General features: G+C 37.1%; 1 non-coding gene across 1 annotated transcript; it reads left to right on the forward strand.

The window, feature by feature from the left end:
• Positions 1-12,209: 12,209 nt before the first annotated feature.
• On the forward strand, positions 12,210-12,318 carry LOC131189449 (U6 spliceosomal RNA). The gene has a single exon (XR_009153052.1). It is a non-coding gene; the product is annotated as a U6 spliceosomal RNA (small nuclear RNA).
• Positions 12,319-13,808: the final 1,490 nt, after the last annotated feature.

A 13,808-nucleotide genomic window follows, 5' to 3' on the forward strand; every position in this document is an offset into this window, starting at 1 on the left:
TGTTGTGTCTTGTCCGCTCTCACCGCAGCTGGGGTCTGCTTATCTGCTCCCGAACACGGAGGAATGTATGCCTCCCGGCCCCAGTTCTGGCTCCATGCCCAGACAAGCTGCAGAGGAGGGGGCACCTCCCGGTCCCAGCCCTGGCTCCATGCCCAAGCAGGCTGCAGAGGAGGGAGCATCCCCCGGCCCCAGCCCTGGCTCCATGCCCAGGCAAACGGAGCAGCTAGACCCCTCCCCCTCCTCCACAGCATGTGAGCCTGAGGAAAGTTTACTTCCAACAACAGCTGATTGGAGTGACCCTCGCATCAGAAGATTGGATAGGCGGAGGCAACAGAAGGAAGGGAGGGACAGGCCTTAATGAGTGCTGAGTCATGGAGCCACACCCCATGGCCTATATAAAGGTTCTGCTTTCTGGCAGTCTCTGAGTCAGGCAAAGTCGAACTTATCTTGCTGAAGTCACTTACTGGTCTCCTGCCTGCTCTGAGGACTTTGCTAGGACTTCGGGCAGAGCTGCAGAGGCAAGCCTGATTTGGATTTCCCTGACCCGGCCGTCAGCGGAGGAGTGGGACACGACAGGCTTGATGATATCTGCTTTTCTGTTGTGGACAACATGGTCTTGGACATACACATTAGTGTCTGGGTTTTGATTCAGGATTCCTTCTCAGGGCGAGCCTAAGAAGCCCTTCTCTCTGACTTAAAATAAAAATTCCATAAAAATTCAAGCCATTGGCATGATTGATACTAACATGAGCGAGGTATGGTGCACCTTGATTAAAGAAATATTAAAATAGGAATAAAATCACAAATTACATTCCAAGTACCCCATACAATGACAACAGCACTTGTTATGAAATCTCAGAGAAGTGCAGAAATCCAGGATGAAAAATGAACCTTCATAAAATCTGATAATAAATATAAACTTTTTTCCATTAGAAGTGTGCAAAGGGCTGAAACAAAATGAAATGGAATAATTTTAATGTAATATTTGAGCATCGCAATAAGGAAAGTTATACGTATTCCGTGGTTAAAAATAAAGACTCTGTATAGCAATATTTTTATAAGGAGGAAGAGGAGAATTATATAGCATCCTTAAACCATCACTTTATTTGCTCTGATTTGGAGTTAAATCAATACTCTGTATTCTGACCTGTGCCGAGAGCTTTCATATGACAAAGTTCATCTTTATGTATTAGTTAAGGCCTCAGGATGAGCAAGGTGGAATGGGACAATTTGCCACAGCCAATTTGCCACAGCCAAATCACCATGGCCAACTCATTGCAGGACAACTCATCACAGCCAACTTGTCATGGGACAACTTGCTGTAGGACAATTTAACAATTCTATTTAATTATTTAAAATAAATAAAAATATATTTAATTTTTGCCATTCACTTTTCATTCTGTTCCTTCTTTCGCATCCTTTCTTTAATGATTCTATTCCACTATTTCTTTGATATTAGTGTAACTCTTGTCCCGCAATGAGTTGCCCTATGTGAGTTGGCTTTGACGAGTTGGCCAGCATTGAGTTGGCCATGGCAAGTTGGCCAGGGTGAGTTGGCCATGGCGAATTGTCATAGACCCTGTGAAAAAAACCCTGTGAAAAAGAATACAGATGAATAAAGATGTCCTTTTAAAAAGCCACTTCTTTGAGATGAGGAACCAGGTTGTGAAAATAGCTATCTCAGAGAATTCTTAAATTTATTTATTTATTTTTATTTATTTAATTAGATTTTTATACCGCCCTTCTCCCGAAGGACTCAAGAATTAAGAATTCTTGACTCAAGAATTAAAGAATCTATCTGGAACAAATTTAATCACAATCACACCTTATTATGATTTAAATGCTCTTGTATTGCAGAAAGCAGCATAACTGTTTCTTCAGACTGGAAAAATAAAGTGAGAACTAACAACGATAAATCAAACCCAGGGATGTCTTTCAAACTTCTTTCAACAGAAGCCATAGTTAGCCCTACCTGGTCGCCAACTCTAATTCATATCCTTTTATTGCCAACTAATCTCAATGATCTCAAGCAATGCTTCCCATTGCTCAGAGCCTGCCTGAAAAAGCAAGGAACAGATGGCACAGATAGTCTTAAGCTGCCTGCCAGAGGGAAGTGAGTTGACTAGAGTTGCTTGCAGGAATAATAAACAATAAAAGTGCAGCAGGCTATTCCAGCATCTTCAACAGCCAAAGAGAAGCAGGGTCTGCCAATGGAAGGAAGCTGTTGGGGGAGGGGAATTGTGTCTGACACTATTCAAGAACAGAAACTAACTATTAGGTCTTTCCTTCTTGAATAAATGGCTTGATTTCAGTCTGAATTTTCTGTTTAAATATCCCACCTGTGAGGAAGGAAGGAAAGATAGAAAGAAGGAGAGGGGAGGGGAGGGAGGTGAGAGAGGGAAGGAAGGAAGGAAGAAGAGAAGGAGGAGGAAAGAAGGAAGGAGGGAGGGAGAAAAGAAGGAAGGAAGGAGGGAGGAAAGAAGGAAGGAAGAGGGAGGAAAGAAGGAAGGAAGGAAGAAAGGAGGAAAGAAAAGAAGGAAGGAAGGAGGGAGGGAGGGAGGGAGGGAAGGAAGGAAGGAAGGAAGGAAGGAAGGAAGGAAGGAAGGAAGGAAGGAAGGAAGGTAGGAAGGAACTTTTGCAATTAGTGTTGCTAATAATTCTGATTTATTTTTTTAAACCACAATGTGGAGGGCAACTTTTCATCTCATTGATTTGGGAATTACTTGGAAAATTTCTGTAGAAACTAACAGTAGTTATTCAGTTAAGTCTCTGTGCATAGCATACACATTTGCACAAAGGGATTTAGTAAATAATTCTTTTTAACCCACTCAGGCTTCTACTGGCTAATGCAAATTGTGTCTCACATTGAATATCAATAAGAAGAGATAAAAGTAATATGCCTTGAACATTTTCACCTTTCTATGATGACCATTCCTGAAATTATTATTTGGATTGCTCTTGAAATTAATATACAAACATGTGAAATTAATCTTAATATTAATTAAATGCATAAAGACTGAATTTAATATTTTTCTTTCAAAACTTAGTATATGACTTAATATCTCAATGTATTAGCACTAGGCTTACTTAAAGTGTAAGTCTATTTATTCTTTCTTGGAAGCAAATCCCCTTGGGTTCATTGGAGTGTATTTGGGATGCCAAAATTACTTTATCATATTATTTATAATTTATGATACGTTTTCACTTGTAAAGGCATATAGAAGAGGTAACTGAGTTTTGCTTTAAATAAACTAGCATTGAATCCAGCATTTCATACCATCATCATTACATCACACTTCTTTTTTCCCAGCCAGATGTGGAAAACTATCTTTCTATACCACAGGTGTCAAACTCGAATGTGTCATGCGATGTATCATAATGTTTTTTGCCTTTGCGGAGCTGAGGTGGGTGTTTTTCTGACCTATGTTTCCTTAATAAGCAGGAGGCAGGAATTGGTCCCAGAAAAACCTCTTTTATTTAAACTACTGTGAATTACATCCATTCACAGTCAGCAAAAGAAGTTTGGCAAAATTTCTCAACTCACTTTATCTCGTTTGGCAAGCTGCCACATAACTTATTTCTAACCGCAGTACAAGGCAAAACCTGGCACAGAGTCTCTCGGAGTCATGGAATGAACGAATTGTTTCCTGCAAAAGCCCACTCCCTGTTCACTCCTCTTTTATTTCCTATGGGATGGGCCAATCACTTCCAAGGTATGGCTTTACTCCCGAGTCGACCCTGAGTTGTTCTTGTCTTCTGGCAGCTCTGCGAACACCGGGAACAGGATCCAGCTGTTCCTCTCCTTTTTTGCCTCCGACACAGAGCCCTCGTCCGAGCTTTCCCCAGCCCCCAATCTTCTCACTGTCTGACTCTGCTACCAGCTCTGCTGGCTGCTGGCGGGCCACAACAGGTGTGGCCTGCACATGATACATCTGTCCCATGGGCCGCCAGTTTGGCACCCTTGTTCTATACCGATTAGACAACTCAGATTATTTTTTCTCACAAAATACAAACCGTTACTAATGGGGCATAATTGTGAATTGTGTTCCACTAAAAGTGGGGGAATTCTGCTCCACCCTCAGCCTCAGAAGTTGACTTTGGGCCATGCACTCTCTCACATCCCAAACTATCTGACAGAGTTTTTGTGACAAGGAAAACAGAAAGAGGCTATAGTATGCTGTTTTGAATGCCCGCACAAGAGTCTTTTTCAGCTTCATTTTGGTTCATGTGTATCCATGGATCACCATTGTATTTGTGTGCTTTGATTGGAATCTCACCACAATAATAGATTCATTCACTGATTTCTATCCAATCAATGCCAGGATGACCCAAAAGAATATTTTCTCATTCTAAAAATATTTTTATTTTTAATTTTGATATCATTTATTATTTGCTTGTGTGATGTTGGAATGAATTGTAGGCCTTTTTAGAACCCTGTTGCTCTTGATGAGCTCTTAAGTAGATATAATATTACTTCACTTTTCCTTCTCAACCATTTCTCATTTCCAGCGGCCAAAGCAATGGATTAAAACAATTTTCCAGCCCTCACTGCATAACTTTTCCTGCTATTGTTTGTTTCTTCATGATGCAACTAAAATGCTAGTTTAATGTTAGTTTGCTGGAGTAGGATGACTTGCTCCTACTGGAATTTAAGAGCTGGGAGCTTTTTTGTGGTGTTTATATCTGCAAGATATTCAATGGCAACAAGTGATCATGCCAATTTGTCCAGGATTGATTCTGCTATGTCTTAACAAATGTGTGAATTCTGTAAAAGTGCTACTTTCAAAGCAACCACTCACTGCTCTTTTTCTTCTCTGGGCTATCAAATTGTCAGTTCTCATGAGACTTATCCGGAGAGCAATTTTCATCTTGAGAAAACAGGTCAGAGTCAGTGGAACCTACTTGGAAAATTCTGAGGTCTTCTTTTGAACGTAGCAGATTGTCTATTCCTGATGACAAATTCAATTAATGTACTTTTCAGAACATAATCGATAAAGCCTTTTCTGTATACACATCAGTGTCAGGGGTCAATTCACATATTGTACCTATTTTCCACAAAAGAAACTTTTGACTAGAAAGAACAAAGTGTGTGTGTGTGTGTGTGTGTGTGTGTGTGTGTGTGTGTGTGTGTGTGTGAACATATGGTATAGGCAGAAAGGACACCCATGTGTTATCTCTCATGTAATGAAAATAAGGAACAACTTAAACTGAACAAGGAAGAATATAAATGTCTAGAAAGATTCTCAGACATCCACGTCATGGTTGTCCCACAGGTGCTTTTTCAAGAGGCAAGTGGACTTTCTAGTTTTTCTTTGAAGACATATCATTTCTCATCCAAGAAACTTCTTTAGAGCTGAAGAAGTTTCTTGGATGAGCAGTGAATCATCTTCAAAGAAAAACCAGAAAGTCCACTTGCCTCTTGAAAAACTACCTTTGGGAAAAGTTAACTTTAACATGCTTTTGTGGCATAATATATTAAAAATACCTTGTATGAAGTTCTCCAAAATTCATATAGTCCAATAATGAAAATAGATCAGACACATGAATGTTATTTATTTATTTATTTATTTATTTATTTATTTATTTATTTATTTATTTATTTATTTATTTATTTATTTATCAACAAATACAAGAAAACAAGTAACAGAGTAGACACAGACATGGACACATGAAAAATTTTTGGCACACAAAAAAAGGATATAAATTAGCAAAACATAGCCATAAACACATAGAATGATTATTGGGAACAGTAGGACAGGGACAGTAGGCACGCTGGTGCGTATATGCACCCCCCCCAGGGACCGCTTAAGAAACATGAAAGGTCCATGGTAGACAGTTTATGGTAAAAGGTATGGAGATTAGAGAGACTAACAACAGGATCAGGTAGATTGTTCCAGACACTTACTACTGTATTACAATTTCTATTTTATTGAAGTCTTTTTTTAATTTCTAACCAAATATTTATTTTTTTAGATTGTGTTTTATTGGAATCTCACCGTAGTAATAAATTCATTCACTGATTTCTATCCAATCAATGCCAGGATGGCCAAATGAATTGATTCATGATATTCTATGTTGATTCCAATATATATCTACCTCTAATGAAATAAAAGAGTTAAGGAAAGTGTTGGTTAACCTTTCTTAATATATTCAGTAGCGCGTTTGCCAATCTATTTAGTAAAATACTTGTAATAATTTTATAGACATGATTGCTTTGAGAAATGGGCCTATAGGAATGGCTTGCTTCTGAGTTTTCGGTTTGAGTAACAAGTTATAATTGCATTTATTTCCATGATTATTTATTTATTTATTTAGAACATTAATTGATACGACTGCCCATCCCTCAAATGAGACTGGGTGCCTAAAGATGCGCTAAAAAGGAATATGAATCACTCCCCAGATTTGCTTGTCAACCATGGTGCTCCATCCTAGGTGGAGAGCTTTCAAATATAATTAAAAAGTTAAAGAGAATGTTGAGCTACGATATCATAAGATGTTTTGTAGAATTCTCCAGGAAACCTATTGACACCTGAAGATTTCCCAGTTTTCAGTAGGACTTCATTATATTTGTTTAAACTAATTAAGGTGGTCAAAGAACCCATACAGTCTTGAGTAAAAAGGTAAAGGTTCCCCTTGCACGTATGTGCTAGTTGTTGCTGACTCTAGGGGGCGGTGCTCATCTCCGTTTCAAAGCCAAAGAGCCAGCGCTGTCCGAAGACGTCTCTGTGGTCATGTGGCCGGCATGACTCAATGCCAACGGCGGATGGAACGCTGTTACCTTCCCACCAAATGTGGTCCCTATTTTTTCTACTTGCATTTTTATGTGCTTTCGAAACTGCTAGGTTGGCAGAAGCTAGGACAAGTAATGGGAGCTCACCCCATTACGCGGCACTAGGGATTCGAACCACCGAGCTGCCGACCTTTCGATCGACAAGCTCAACGTCCTAGCCCCTGAGCCACCACGTCCCTGTACAGTCTTGACTAATGCCAGTTAAAAGAAAATTCCTTAAAATGAGTATTGCTTACTTGCCATGTATCAATGAAACAATTATTTTTCAACAGTTTTTGAAACTTAAAATATTGCTCTGTTTTGAAATCAGACATATAACTGGAAAAATACATGTTTATTCTTGGAAAGAAACATATTAAAATCTACTTCAATGATAATGTTACCTTCAGAGAAGGAATTTAAAGAATGTAATGCTGTTTGTAGGAATTCTAATTGGCTAGAATTTAGGCAATAGATTGAAGCTAATGTAGTAGTGATTTCCTGGTTTTTTATATAGATTTTTATCCTGCCATTATTATTTTTATAAGTAACTCAAGGTGGCAAAAATCCCTCTTCCTATTTTTCCATAACAGCGATCTGTGAGATGAGTTGGGCAGAGAGAGAGAATGAGTGACCTAAAGTCACCCAGTTGGTTTTCATGTCTAAGAACTCACTTTTTCCCCAGTTTCTAGCCTGGTGCCTTAACTTAACTTTAAATTTTCTTGGACCTTGTACCCATTTGCCAGAGGTTATATAACCAGGTTGGTCTAATTTCAATTCTTCACCATTCTGTTACATATTACCACTTAACAGAGTTTAACCTGTTAGCATCCCATAAACATGTTTTAGCATCTTAAATATCAAACAAGCCAATTATTTAACTGCATTGTTCTAATTGTCCATGGTACCAATAGTTTTATTCTCATTAAGTTATTCAGAACATTTCCTTTCTTTATTCCTTCCCAAACCCTTCCTCCTAATTTGAAATATATTTATCCTAAAATATGCTTGTAATGTGTTTTACTTCATTTTAATATGCCCAATATTGTATAAAAATCCCTTTTATAACCCTGTAATCCCTTAATTCTGGATAGAGTCAGAGTGATTGGATGCAGCTGAGCATTTACTGGTGGGATGCCCTTCCCAACTCCACTTGACGTTCAGAGCAGATTTTTTTTCTTTGCACCCTGGGAGAGAAATATATGCCGCTTCAACCTTCCAAGTAGGAGACAAGCATTTTCACCACCAGGCCACTATGAGTACCCAAAATTGTAGACTGCCTTATATTTTATATTTAGGATTTCAACATGTTTTTCCTGTTTCAATATTATCAAAGTGCACTATTCTGTGTTGTAATCTACTTTTAACTAGAGAGTTGATAAAAAGTTTATAGTGCTAAAATGCAGCCATGCTTAAGCATCTATGTTGTTATCCATTGCCATGGCACATACCTTTAATAAACCGAACAGAATAACTTTGATACTAAGCAAAGGTGATCCTGTAGAAGTTTCAAACAAAAAGCCAGTCAGACAGAATCACTGATCATGTGATTCATCAACAACACTAAGATGGTTTACTGAACCTACATATGTTGAATAAATTAAGTTAGGTGGCCCAACAAATCTGAGGAGGTGATGTTAATTTAACCTCTTATTTTGCACACAACTGGAAAGAACAGAATGACTAGAGTCACAACTCAGGAAGGAAAGGAAGGCCCTTGTGTAACAAGATCAGCTCTTATGGCAAAGAAAACATGGAGCCGAAACACCTCCAATATTAATAGCCACTTCACTTGAATGGCAAACCAGATCTATTTCATTGCAAGAACATATGGCATCATGCAAATGATTGAAATTGAATGACTAAATAGGCAAAGGGGACATTTAAATGCAAAGCACAGAGCCTGTAGCCTTTTCAAAATCAGAGGAACACTCATTCTAAAAGCTAATGAAATCAGAAGGAAGCTCCCCTCCCCTCCGAAATGAACAGAAAAAACTTCAGGATCCTGAATATGCCCTGATTACTTCAATTAGTTCTAATGTCTGTACATTTTTAGTTCTTCCAAACCAAGATAGGAAACTATTAACAAAGTGATTTAGCTGACTAAGGCATATGAGGAGAGATACATGTGAAAAAAAGAGGAAGAAGAGTTTATTTTTAGGAAGAAGTTCAGCCATTGGAAGGATCATGTATTCCTTGCCCAATACAGTGTCTGTTATCTTCTAAACTTCAATATCTTCCCTGCTGCAAGACCATACATTATGTCAAATAATGTTAGGAGGAATGGGTTTTATTTATTGAGGAGCAAGAGGAGAACACTGAGCAAGAAATTATTATAATTACAGTAGTGGCCAAAATTGTGGAAACCTTTTGGGAAAAGTGTATTTTCTAAAACTAGCTAATAACATCACTTTTTTTTTGGAGAAGTACCAGTGGTGGGGTTGCTACCAGTTCTCCCCAGATCGGGCGAACTGGTAAGGACAGCGATGGGAGGCTCTGCCCACCCACCCAGATGTCTCTGTGCATGCACAGAAGCGTTGCGCATTCATGCATGCGCAAACACCCGCGCGCGAATCGGTGCAACAGGATTTGAATCCCACTACTGAGTAGTACCATAAAATTATATATCAGTGGAAATATAATTTAATCAAGAATGTAATGCAATAACTTTTATGGAGGATTTGCTATTATAATAACAGTTACAGTATAAAGAAGAAAAGTGAAACACATAGAAAAAATGAGATATACAAAAAATATCACCATAGAAAAAATGAGATGTACAAAAATTATCACCATAGAAAAAATGAGATGTACAAAAATTATCACCATGTCAGTTAATACTTAGTTAGCATGAATTACGGCTTTACAATGTCTTTTTTTTATTATTCATTTGTCACAACATTATATACAGGAACATATATTGAAAGGAAACAATAGGACAGGAACGGTAGGCACTTTTGTGCACTTATGCACGCCCCTTATAGTCTTCTTAGGAATGGGGTGAAGTCAATGGTAGACAGTTTTTGGTTAAAGCTTTTAGGACTGGAGAGGAGACCACTAAGTCAGGTAGTGTATTCCAAGCATTAACAACTCTGTTACTGAAGTCATATTTTCTGCAATCAAGATTGAAGCGGTTGACATTAAGTTTGAATCTGTTGTTTGCTCTTGTATTATTGCTATTGAAGCTAAAGAAGTCTTTTAGTTCTGCAGCTGTTGTATTGTGAAACCAAGATTGAATGATTGCTTCTATTAACTGGGTTTTATTGCTGGGTCGCTTCTGACTAATAAGTTTCTTTAGTCGGCTCCATAGATTTTCAATTGGCTTAAGGTCTGGGCTATTCCCAGGTCATTGCAGCAATGGAATATGATTATCTTGAAACTCCAAAAAAAGTGGTATTATTAGCCATCAAACCTCAACAATACACTTTCCCCAAAACGTTTCCAAAATTTTGGCCACTACTGTGCTTATACCAGTGTGGAAAGACTTTCGTTTCAGGTTTTCATAGGGGATGGAAAACTATTACTATTCAGGTAATCCTCGATATACAACCATTTGTTTAGAGACCGTCAAAGTTACAATGACACTGAAAAAAGTGACCTATGACCTTTTTTCAAACATACAACCATTGCATCATCCCTGTTATGTATTCAAACTCTGGATGCTTGGCAACTAGCAAGAATTTATGACAGTTGCAATGTCCCGGGGTCATGGGATCACCTTTTAAGACCGTCTGTCAAGTAAAGTCAATGGGGAAGCCAGATTCATTTAACAACCATGTTACTAACATAACAACTGTAATGATCCACTTAACAAGTGGAAAGAAAGGTAATAAAATGGACTAAAATTCACTTGAAATGTGTCTTGCTTAGCAATGGAAATTCTGGGCTCAACTGTGGTCATAAGTCAAGGACTACATGTATACAAGTTTCTCTCTATAATCTAAATAATTTATTTTTCATATACAGTAAAAATATTTATTTTTCATATACAGTAAAATACAAATAAAAATGAAAACAGTGGAAAAAATGGGAAAGGGCAAATGGAAAAGGGGAAGAATAGGGTGAAGAGGAAAAAAAGCATCAATTTTTGATTCTTTTCAGCCCAGTAGAATAAAGATAATGACATCAATATTTCACTTTGCATAATATATATTAGCTATATCTATCAGAAAAAAACTACTTTTATCTACTCAACAAAACTCAAAGCCAATATTTCATTCTTTTTCTGTCTCAAGCACAAAATGTGATTTCCAGTTAGAAACGAAATTAGACATATTCTTCTCTTTGATTAAATTACTTATTTGTGTTCCATTAGTTTCTCCAACCATTCTTCCATTGAGAGAATTAATATATCTTCCAATTTTTGCTCATAAAATATTCTCGCTGCTGTCAACATGTATAATAACAAAATCATTTTTTTTTCAAGTTCTTCATCCGTTAAACCTAAAGGAAAACTATCTAGTTTAATTTGCATATTTTTAAAAGAATCTTCTGTATTAAAATATGAATCTTCCCCCCAATATTTCTTTGTGTTGACATAATTCCACCAAAGAGAGTAGAACATTACTTCCTTACATTTACATTTCGGACATACATTTGAAGTATCTTTGACAATTTGCTGAGTGTTAAATACCAACAGTACATCATTTTATAAAAGCTTTCTTTTAGGTTATAATTCAATGTGAATTTTAGATCCCTCGTCCAATGTTCCCATTGTTCAAGCAATATATTAGACCCAAAATTCTTGGCCCATTGAATCATACATTGCTTCACATACTCATTCTCCAAATTCAATTTCAATAACAGTTTATAAACCTTGGCAGTAACAGATTCATCATTACCACACAATATAGTTTCAAATTTATTGATTCATTGATTTTTCAAATTCATAATTTCGAAGTAGGTTCACCTTGAATGAAAATTATTATTTGATCAAAGTCTACTAGTGTGGGCTCACCTTTCTGGGATGACACCCAAAGAGATACCTTCATAGAGAATCTTGCTTTATATTAATTCCAAACCCTTAGGATGGCACATCCAACAAAATGATTCTTAAAATCATCATTCATCTTAACCTTGTCATTCCATAAATTAGTGTGCCATCCGCATCTTAATTCATGACACTTCAATTTGAATAATCTCTTACTTTGCAGAATCACCCACTCTTTCATCCAAAGCAAGCAGTGAGCGTCAAAGTTCAGTTTCAAATCTGGTAATCTAACCCTTCTCTTTCTTTGGTACCTTGCAGTAATTTCTATCTCATCTTTTTTTCCTCTTGTTAAATTAATTTAGAAATATCCCTTTGCTATTGTTTAAATGGGGTGTCAGTTGTCAATACTGGTAAAGTCTGAAATAAAAACAACGTTTTTGATAAAACATTCATCTTAATTACAGAGATTCTACCTAACTGTGATAATTACAAATTATCCCATCTTAATTCGTGCTTGCTTTGGCAGCACATATTCTAAATTGGAACGATACAGAGAAGATTAGCATGGCCCTGTGCAAGTTTGCAAGACATGCAAATTCATGAAGCGTTCCATATTTTTTTGGGGGGGATCTTGGAGTCCTAGTGGACAATCATTTAAATATGAGCCAGCAGTGTGCTGCAGCTGCCAAAAAAGCCAACACAGTTCTAGGCTGCATAAACAGAGGGATAGATGCCTCCCACACCTGTGTTTGTTAAGTTTGCTAGAAATATTAATATATCAGAAGGAACCATGCTGCCTAAAATATTATTAATAGTTTAAAAGAAAGGACACTTGGCCCAGAGTAGCTTTCAGATGAACCGTTCACATTTAGAATAATACTTCTGCTATCTATGAGAGACAAAAAGGTTTTCCCATTCTCCACCCCCAGGCCCCATAGCATCATGGGGACTATGATACTGCTATGATCTCTGGTAGACATGGCAATAATATCTGTTTTCCTACATGACTTCTAAAGTAGTGAATTCAAGAGTTCACCTTTGTGCAAGTTTAGACAAATATATCAACTCAACCTGCAATGGATGATTCTATTGTCTCTTAGGCAACGTTTCCTTCTGAGGCATGCTGGCACTTTTTAATTCAATAATTCATGGAGGTTGATGAACAAAGCAATCAAATCCCTTTTGATCCTGGCACTCTATTCAACTTCTCCCACCTATTTTGCCTTCTCCAGAATAAAATAAACGATAGATCTTGAGTGATGCTAGACAAAGCAAAAGACATCAAAGTTTAGGGAACCAGCACATCTACATTTTGTATACCAGTATAGTGATAACATCAGGCTCTGATTCTTGGTATCGGGTGATACTGAGGGTCATACTAAGAGTACAACATACCATTATCTCAATTCATTTAGGCTAGATGAGCCTTGAATATAGCTAGATACATTTGGTTATTAATACATAAGTAGTTACACTTTGACCCAAAATTACATAAAAAATTGATGCTGTGGAATAATCTAAATTTGAAAATGGTATGGAATAAGTTTTATTGGAAGTGTGGACTAAACAAGTTGATTTATAAAAGTGGTTTAAAGATTTTTTTGATATTCAATCAACACTATTCTGATAGTGTCAAAATGCAAACTCTAATGCAGAAGGTCAAAGAAGATATAAAAATATGGGATTATGAATAAATATAGAGAAAACCAGCTTCAGAACTGACAATGAAAACTTTCACCTTTCAAGATTGGTTATCTGCAGTTAAAAAACCAATAGTCAATATGCTACAGCCTGGTATTTGGTTGGGCAGGAAGGAAAAGATTGTTTGAAAAAAATATTCAAATGCTGTGAAGGATCTATATCTACAAAGATCAGACTTGTGTAGGCAAAGACTTTCCCTGTGACAATTAATAGATTGTCAACATTAAACTTTGAAAAAAACAAGATAGAAAGAATATTGACATTTTTGAACTGTGGTGTTTTAGAAGGTGCTTAATAATGAATGTGATGGATAGCCAAGAAAACAAACAAATGGATTCCAGTGAATGGAATCCAAACAAAATAATCCAGTATTCTCACCTGAGGCATGAATGAACAGTTCAAAGCATC

The sequence above is a fragment of the Ahaetulla prasina genome, chromosome 1 (genome assembly GCF_028640845.1).
Source record: "Ahaetulla prasina isolate Xishuangbanna chromosome 1, ASM2864084v1, whole genome shotgun sequence".
Classification (NCBI taxonomy): Eukaryota; Metazoa; Chordata; class Lepidosauria; order Squamata; family Colubridae; genus Ahaetulla; species Ahaetulla prasina.